The sequence below is a fragment of the Grammomys surdaster genome, unplaced genomic scaffold (assembly GCF_004785775.1).
Source record: "Grammomys surdaster isolate TR1022 unplaced genomic scaffold, NIH_TR_1.0 191, whole genome shotgun sequence".
Taxonomy (NCBI): domain Eukaryota; kingdom Metazoa; phylum Chordata; class Mammalia; order Rodentia; family Muridae; genus Grammomys; species Grammomys surdaster.
In genome coordinates, this window is record NW_021604636.1 from 16,761,201 (window position 1) to 16,770,370 (window position 9,170).

Consider the following 9,170-nt stretch of genomic DNA (forward strand, 5'->3'; position numbering starts at 1 on the left):
GGCTGTCCTTGAGGGCCATGTCTGGGTGCATGGTCCTGCTGAAGCTGGGGTCTCTGTCAATGGCCATGGCCTGAGTAACCACCAAAGGCCTTGTGGATATCAGTAGCCTGAGCTGCCACCTAAGACCATGTGACTGTCTGAGCGTCATGCCACCAATGGGGGACATACTGATCTGTGTGGCCTGCTCTGTGCTGCTGCCAGGGGCCATGTCTGTGTCCATGGTCCTATCCCAGCCAGGGTCTGTATTGAAGACCAAGGCCTGTATTACCACCAGAAGCCATGCAGGTGTCCCTGGTGTCGTGCTGAGCTGACTCTTACCAGCTCCCACACTTGGGAGAGCTAGTCCTCATGGTGTAGGTGCAGGAGAGCTGTCAGGCTGACCAACTCAGCTTTCTCTCAGGCCCAGATCCAGGGCTCTGAGTTGGCCCACCCCAACATCTACCCCATCTATGAACTGCTGGGGCACATGAAAGAGCCATTCCCACAGAGGCAAGGCTGCAGGATCACAGAGCAGCAGCAGGATATCCCAGAGGAGTTCTGGTGAGGATCCAGTCTTGCTAGTGTAGCAGAAGACAGAGGCCTCGAACCAGACCAACGGCTCAGTGCGATGAACATTTTCAAGTAAAGAAGTGTGGACAAAAGTGTGGACTGTGGGACACACTGGGACACACTACAGCTTCCACAGCGAGATGCTGTAAAATTCTTTTTTACTTACTTATTTTTTCGTTTCGTTTTGTTTTCTTTTGCAGAGTAAGTTGCAAGGGCAGTGGGTGGATATGAGGGACAGGGAGATGGGTGGAATTGTGTTGTGTGATGTGAAATTCACAAAGAATCAATATAAAGTTAAAAAAATTAATGTATCGTACCTAATTTATCTCATTTCTTAAGTTTTGAGAGAGGCTCTCTATTTGCCCAGGCTTGCTTGAACTTTCAATTCTCCTGTCTCCGTTGGATTTAAGGCCTACACTCCTAGGCCCTGTATAGTCTTCCTTTTTGGATTACAAATGGCTGTCTTCTTATTGTGTCCTTGGCTGGTATGCAGTTTCAGTGGCTTTACGTCTTATAAAGACAGCAGTCCTATGGAGTATACTTCTATTCTTCTGTCCTCATTTAACATTACCGGCTTCCTTAAAGGTTCCATCTCTGCAGAGGGCACAAAGTCCTTGTGCTCCCTGCAAGCACTGCAGAAGTTAAACACACAGGCTTCCTTCAAAGGAAGGAACTGTTTACGTGTCCTGGAATGCCAGGAATGGATGTAGTTTATCACCTAATGATCCTTTGCTACCCGATGAGCCAGGCTCCACCCATATCCTCCAGAATAATAGGTTCATCCCTGACTCCCCTCCCAGTCCAAAACCCTGAGCCTTACTTGAGCATTGAGATGCCATTTGTACTTTACAGCAGCCTAAGTGTCTTCTATGTTATTTTAGGACCAGGCCAATCCTGACTCTCACCGGCCTTTTGTTTACCTCATGGGTAATTTCCCCCAGACCCTTATCTTAAACATTGTTTCTAATTCAACAGAACCCAGCTTACAGATGCAGCCACATGTACTTTGTAAAGTGCTTCAATGTAAACATGTTTTAAATTTTGTTGTACTCAGGACACTGAGCTGTTTTCAGAAAAACCTTTATTTCCTCAAATTGTGCTTTGCTTAAGTATGGCTATGTTTAACAAACTGGTCTCAGGCCCTCGAGGTTGTAGCTGAGCAACGGTTACCTAAGGTGTGTAAGTTTCACTCTTTTCTTTTAAATTATTATTATTATGATTATTATTAATCATTCCATTCATTTACATCTCAAATGACATCTCACTTCCCAGTTACCCCTCCACAAGCCCCCCCCCCATCCCTCAACCTCCCTCCCCTTTGCCTCTATGAAGGTGCTCCCCCACTCACCCTCTCCCATCCCACCCCTCCAGCTTCCTCCTACACTGGGGCATCAAACCTCCACAGGACCAAGGGACTCCCCTCTCCTTGATGTTAGACAAGGCCATTCTCTGCTGCCTATGTATCAGGAGCCATGGATCCCTCCAGGTACACTCCTTGGTTGGTGGTCTAGCTCCTGGGAGCACTGGGTGGTCTGGCCAGCTGATGTTGTTCTTCCTATGGGGTTGCAATCCCCCCTCAGCTCCTCTAGTCCGTCAGCCAGCTCCCCCACCAGGGGCCCTGAGCTCAGTTTGATGGTTGGCTCAGAGCATCCTCATTTGCATTGGTCAGTTGCTGGCTGAACCTCCCAAGGAGCAGTCATTCCAGGTTCCTGTCAGCAAGTGCCTCTCGGCAATGGCAACAGTGTAAGGTTTGGTGTCTGCAGACAGGATGAATCCCCAGGCGGAGCAGTCCCCTGATGGCCCTTCGTTTAGTCTCTGCTCAATTATTTTGTCCCTGTTCTTCTTTTGGACAGGAACATTTCTGGGTTAAAAACTTTGAGGTGTGTGTGTGGCCCCATCACTCAACCAGGGGCCATGCCTATCTATTGGAGGTGGTCTCTACAGCTTCTATCTCCCTTCTCTGCTAAAATCATCCTTATTGGGTCCTGGGAGCTTCTCGTTTCCCTGGTGTCTGGGACCCTCCAGTGGCTATCCTCAATTCCTCATCCCTCCCTGCTACATATTTTTATTTGATTTCCTGACCCTCTGTACCTCTCTCCTGTCCCATCTAGTACCTGATACTGCCCCCCTTATTTCTTCCCTCTCCTCTCTCCCTCCCAGTTGCCCCCTCACTCCATCATCCTGAGTGAGGTAACCCAGACACAAAAGAATACACATGGTATGTACTCACTGATAAGTGGATATCAGTTAAAAACCTGATAATGCCCATGATACAACCCACAGACCATATGGAGCTTAGGAGGAAGGAAGACCAGGGTGTGGATGCCTCAGTCCAGCATTGATGGGGGAACAGGATGATTTCGGGGGTGGAGGGTAGAGTGAGTTTCATTCTTACCTCCCCGTGACTGTTGTAAAGCCTTCAGGAACCTCCCACAGATCTTCAAATATAGTCATGTAAGGTAATAACTAGGCTGTAACACAGCCTAGTACAATTCAAGGTATGCTTGCCTATATTGGTTCCTCGTCTCCTTGCTATTTTCAAACACCTAACAAGAAAAACTTAATGTAGTAATAATTCATTGGGCTCACAGTTTGAGGGGATACATGGTAGTCAGAGGCCCCATGGCAGTAGACAGCCATGACAGTCTGACAGTGGGTGACTCTGTACACAGTATCTGCTTGTTCAGATCCTAGCAGATAGGAAACAGAGAGAGAAGAATGCCTGTATCTGGGTCCCCCAGGAGCTTGTGTGCTGCTATGTTCAGGGTGGGTCTTCCTTTTGTTTAATTCTCTCTGTAAATACTCTCACAGACACAACCTGAGGTATATTGAATATGGGCATGTTCTGGGCATAACTGAATCCAGTCAAGTCAAGTTAAGGCTTTTTACTTTAACTGAATTTTATCTCCTGAATTTTACCCAGAAGGGTCACAGATAGGACATGCCACTTTGAAAGTCTATCCTGGCAGTAATGGAGATTCTTAGAGAGAAGTCTGGAGGGAAGCAAAGCTGAGCCAGAAAGTTACGGCGGTAATGCAGGTTGGAGATGGTGGTGGTTTGAACTAACGGCATTGGGAATGGAGAGGTCAGGAAGTGTGAGATGTCAGGGAGCTGGGACTGGTGGAGAGGAGGAAGGGCTGGTGGACAAGGTGCTCTCCCTGGAGGTAGCAGAGGTAGCTAGGATCGTGTTCTTGGGCAGCTGGTGCGTATCAAAGTTGAGTTGCTGGTGGAGCATGTCGGATGTGAAATAAGAACAAATGGACCCAATGGAAAGGTGGTTGGGGGCTTGGTGCTCTTGGCTTTAATGGAAGGATGCCATTCCAGTCTCCAGAGGTCTGTGTCAGTCAAACTTCCTCCACAAAGGAGCACAAACAAGATCACGATCTTTGTGCTCACTAAGGAAAAATAAATAATGCAATCTGGAGTTTACAATGCAATCGAGAAATGAGGAAGAAATCACAGCAGGCATGTAGAAAGAGCATTCAGAAAACAGATAGAGTTGGAGAGGATGGGCTCCGTCACACTTCCGAAGGGTGAAAAAGGAGAACAGACTGGAAGAGTTTTTACATTTAGATCTTGTTTAATCGTTTGTGAGGAGAGCAAGACCTTTGGCTGAGACAGACAAGGCTGATAGGGGAGCCGATGCGGCAGAAGGGCTAAGAGAAATTAAGTCTTAGGAGGTGAGCAGACGCTTGCTTGCTGCTTCTAACTTTCCTGTGCCAGGGCTTGCCCCTCTGCAAAGGCAGAGAGGCTTCTGGGAGTCTGCTGGCTGCACTGAGTTGTGCAGGTAGTGATCTGAGGAGAGACAAGCGATAGCTCCCTCCTCAGTCTTCCCCTATCATTTGAAGGGTTCTGTCTTTGTACACTTCCTGTTTCTACTTCTTCTAACACTTGTTTTGGAGAAAGCTTTAGTGTGGCTTATAAAAGAGAAGAAAAAAACTCACATAAATCTGGGGTAGCTGGCCCGTTTTTGAGATAAGGCGGCTGTCATCTTTCTTGCTTTGATTTGTATGTTGGTCGAACGGGATCATACTTTTAAATGAAAATTCTGAACTGGAATGCAAACAGATACAGAGAGTTTTCTTTGAGCTGAATTCTGATAGGTGACATTGGAATGGCCAAAAAGCCAGGATGAAAGAGTAGGCAGCAGGAGCTGCCTCACATCTTCCAGCATGGCGGCTGGGAACACAGAGCCGGAAGCTGCTGTATGCAGATGTGAAAGGAGTAGATCCTGACTTCTACCACTTCACATCTGTGCATTCAGAGTTTTATGTGGCCTTGGTAAAGCCCGCCTCCGATAGACACCCCTCTGACACTGAACAGCCCCCACCCCGTCCCCCAACCCAGGCGAGAGAAGGGATAAAATCTTGAGGACCTGGGCCCGTTTTGCTCTTGGTACCAGCTTCCGTTAGCCTCCCAGGTGTCTGTCTCCTTGTCTTAGTCAGATAGGCTGCCTGAGCAAGAAAGACGTCCCAGACTGTGTGGCTTAAGCAATAGACAAATATTTTTCAGTTCTAGGTGCTGGACGTGCAAGAGCAACGGTCAGTGGGCTTTCCTTGGCTTGCACATGGCCCCCTCTTACCGTGTCTTAACGCTGATGTATTTCCTAGTTTCTCTCCTTTTTCTAGAAGGACAGCGGTCTTATCAGATTAGGTCTCTGCTCATCATTTTGATGGACCTTATTCACCTCTCAAAGGTTCTGTTTCTTACTGGAAATAGATTTTAGGAGAAGACAAACACTCTGCAGTCTTCCTTTAACATCCTCGGGGGGGGGGTGATTCTCTGGATGACGTTCCATCTCTCACATAGCTCTTTCTGGGTTCTCAAGCCAGGTGGCTTCAGGGTCACCTCTCTCTTGTTAGAATTATCTAGCGGCTGAGGACTGAGGAGCCAGCTTTTCACTTTGAATCAACTTGGTGTTGGGTTCCTCACTGATACAACCTCTAAGGAGGCCCCATAGTTCTCTTCTCAGAAATATCATGAGAAAGAAAGGAGTCATTTTTAAATGTTGAGTCTAGCCTTTGAAAGATACCGAGGGCTACTGTTACCTCTTATTCAGGGTCTCTGGCTTCTGTCATTGCATCTATTTCTCTTCCGCAACAGGGTTCTCTCCTAGATGTATCAGGCTGGCCTGGAACTTGCCATCCTCCTGTGTCACACTTTCTAATATTGAGATTACAGGCATGTGTCACCAGGTCTGGCTTCCAGCTGTTTAAATGTTCTCTCTGTTCCAGCTGCTTCTTTAATCCTTCTGGCCTAGGCATGGACACCACCCAGTGACAGACACTTCATTCTCACCAACTTGACTTTTAATACAAAGACTCATAGTGAATCTTTTTTTTTTTTTAACATGGTATTTGGGTCACAGTTCCTACAGGAAGGAACTTAAATGTTCCGTACTCATCATTTTGTCTGACTGGTCAAGGAAACCTAGTTAGGTCTTTCTCCAATCATGCACGCCCAGCCTTAGTTTAGTCATCCAAGTCTGGGAAAGAACCATCTTCTTTACTCAGTAGTTGGGCAAGGAAGGGTGAAAGCCAGGAAAGGAGCACAAGGAGGCAAAGCCCCTGTGCTTACATTATCAGTCTGTGCTACCACTTCACATCTCTGCTTTCCCACGAGGAGCTTTCTTTACACAATAGAATGAACAGCCTTTTAAAATGGCTTTTTCTCTCTCTTCCTCAGCCCTCTTAGCACCTGACTGCCCCTCTAGCCACTCTCAGCGAACTATTTCCACAAACTCCTATTTATCTCCTGGAAATTATCCACAGAGACATCAGTCCTCTACTTACTTGAGCTCCATGACCCGGTGAGACACCCTGTATAACGGTTCTGGTTCTGCTGTTTCCTATGCTGACTGCTAACCAGCCTGAGGTTCCTCCTACTGTATGCCTCAGATTTCCGACTTCTGGACTTCAACAGATTTTTAGGTATCTGAGACTGTGAGCTTCAACAAGACAGAGACAACAGTCTCCAAAGTGACCAGAAAACTGTTTAAGTGATTACCAACAAAGGTGGAATTGTGAGATGTGGATTTCCACACACTGAGGGATCCAGTTGAAGTTATGACCCTACTCAGAGTGTAGCTAACTTTCAGTATGAGAAGGGCTCAGAAGTCTGTCCCCTTTGGTACTGTGAATGTTTATCTCTGAAGAGAAAATGCAACTACCTTCAGAATGTCATAGCTGGAGAGACAGGAAGCTACAAAGCCACAATGTAAAGCCAGAATTTCCTGAGTTTGATAGAGGAAATCAAAGCATGTTATAGAAAATAGTCAACACTTGGTGTTTGCTGGCTATTTTCCCCTCTGAAAGCTGAGACTCACTACTAGGAATCTGTAGCAAGTGGTAGCAGGTGCCATGGGTCAACAAGGAAGCCCAATGATGACCTAGATTGGCCTAGTGCTGTGCCTTCATTGAAACAGGTTAAGTAGCTGCCACTGCCCTGAGGGGGCAGAGCCAGAGATCGCGAGGCTCTTCTTCAAGCACAGAGAATGATCTATTTGGTTCTTCTCACCTTAGTGCTGGCTCAGTTTCAAGGGTTTGGACTTGGTTTCATAGACTAACTTGAGAAATTTCGTTTAGCAGATCGAGTCTCTGTAGCCAAGGCTGGTACACATTTCTGCCTTAGCTTCCCCAGCTCTGGGATTATAGCTGTGAGCCACCATGCCTGGCTGAGAGATTTAATATATCTGGATTGAATGAGATTTACTTTCCTATTCGATTCCTGTTCCAGACTGGGAAAAAGGTAAAGAGGTTCCCAAGGCTGAATTTAGCTTAGTGAAGCTCACTTGTGTGTGCCTGTGGTAGGAGGTATATGCACTGAGGGACACATGCTTGATAGAGACTTGTTCTTCTTGGAGCAGAGTTGTCCTAATATCAGTTGCCAGGAAGGCTTTGATCACTTTGTTGGGAGCATGGATTACTTGTTACAGTGCACGAGTTAAGAACTCAGAACTTAGTTCCCTATCATTAAGAACTGAGTCTGAGACATTTTTGGTATAAAAATTCAGCCTGGAAACCAGTTATAACAAGAAATTCAATTACAGAAAATCCATGGTAATCCCCCTGCCCCAATTTCACCTTTAGACTTGAAGAAATCTAGGGAGAGTTTATATTGAACAGCACAAGGATATCTTTCTTGTAAATCTCTTCACAGAAATTTAAAGTCTCTTCTTGTAAAGTCTCCCCCAGATTCCCTGATGGAAACTGAAGGGAGTATGAAGGGTAAGGGGTCTAACTCCTGCATTATCTTCCCTACAGTCAGTAAGTTCTTGTTCCAGGAAACTCCCTTCTTCCCTGCAAGCTGACTATGGAGGCCCTCTTTCACCCTGTGTGGTAGTCAGTTTTCTGCTGCTATAACAAATGGCCTTATACAGTAAAATGTTGGCTCACTGTTAGGAAGTTTCAGTCCATGGTCATTTGTTCTGGTGCTTGTCAATCTGTGGTGTAGGTAGCACTTCTCAGGGCAGTGGGCGGTAGAGCAAAGCCAAGCATCTTATCTCAGAGTGGGAGAAAAAAAGAGGGTCCCCAAAATCCAACTGGAAAGTACACTTCCATGGATCTAAGAATTTTGGAATTAGGTCCTATCTCCAAGTCTGAATAACATCACCCTGGACACCAACATGCTAGTGCACAGCCTCTGGCAGTGGGTGGGTAGGGGCAGCTCAGAGGGTGCGGTGGTACTCTAAACGCAAGCTTTAGCACCTCACAACCTGGTCAGTCTTTCCTTCAAAGACAAACTCCTCTATAGAAGCCTTCACCTAAGAGCTTAGTGAGATATTTTTCTATATTATGAACTATATAAACACTTTTTGTGTGTAAGATTGGATATGTTATGTATGTAGTTATTAACTTTGAGAAACACATTTACTTTTCCTTTTATATGTAAAACAGACTAAAGAAATGATAGAGTTTTGGCTTACTGAGTGGGTGTTTGTATACCAGTTTCTCCAGGTTCTGATGTACCAATTTCTATCTGGGTGACATGGGCTGATTTCCTAGACTATTTGGATTCCTGGGGTAAAAGAAAATGGAAGAACTAATTGTGTTCCATTTCACTGGCCAATATTAGTAATTATTTCCATCTTAGCAATACTTGCCAGCAGTGAGGATGTTCTTACAATAATCACTTATTTTGTTAAAAACTTCTGTGGACCTGCTTAATGGGTCTCAAGGGTTTTGTTGCTGTCATGAGATGAAACGGAGTTCTCTACAGGTTTATGGGCTGGTGGTGGAACCCTGCATCTAACCACAGAGGCTGACAGAAGCAGTGTCACTGGATCTGAGGCAGACAAAGCACACTGCCCTCCTCTGCTTTCACCTCCAGAGCTCTTGCCCTTAGACCCCAGATGCCATGCTAGAGGAAGCTCACCCCACAGAGAGACCACGTGAAAGCCTTATGGCCAACAGTGTCAATCAAGGTCTCAGTTAACAGCTTCTTTCAAACACACTACAGTGAGTTCATGTGACTCCTCAGGCATGGTCTGACTATTGTGAAACCCCAGTGACAGCCACCTCAAGAGCCAGGCCAGGCCATAGAGGTCATGTGATCCCATCTGTTGTGACCTTTCTTTCTTTCTTTCTTTCTTTCTTTCTTTCTTTCTTTCTTTCTTTCTTTCT

The 9,170-nt window shown here is 46.0% G+C and overlaps 1 long non-coding RNA gene across 1 annotated transcript; it reads right to left on the minus strand.

Annotated features, from left to right (window-relative positions):
- Positions 1 to 2,872: 2,872 nt before the first annotated feature.
- LOC114622807 lies at positions 2,873 to 5,288 on the minus strand. The gene is made up of 3 exons (XR_003711673.1): positions 5,132 to 5,288; positions 4,494 to 4,602; positions 2,873 to 3,095 (listed from the first exon to the last, which is right to left on the minus strand). It is a non-coding gene; the product is annotated as an uncharacterized LOC114622807 (long non-coding RNA).
- Positions 5,289 to 9,170: the final 3,882 nt, after the last annotated feature.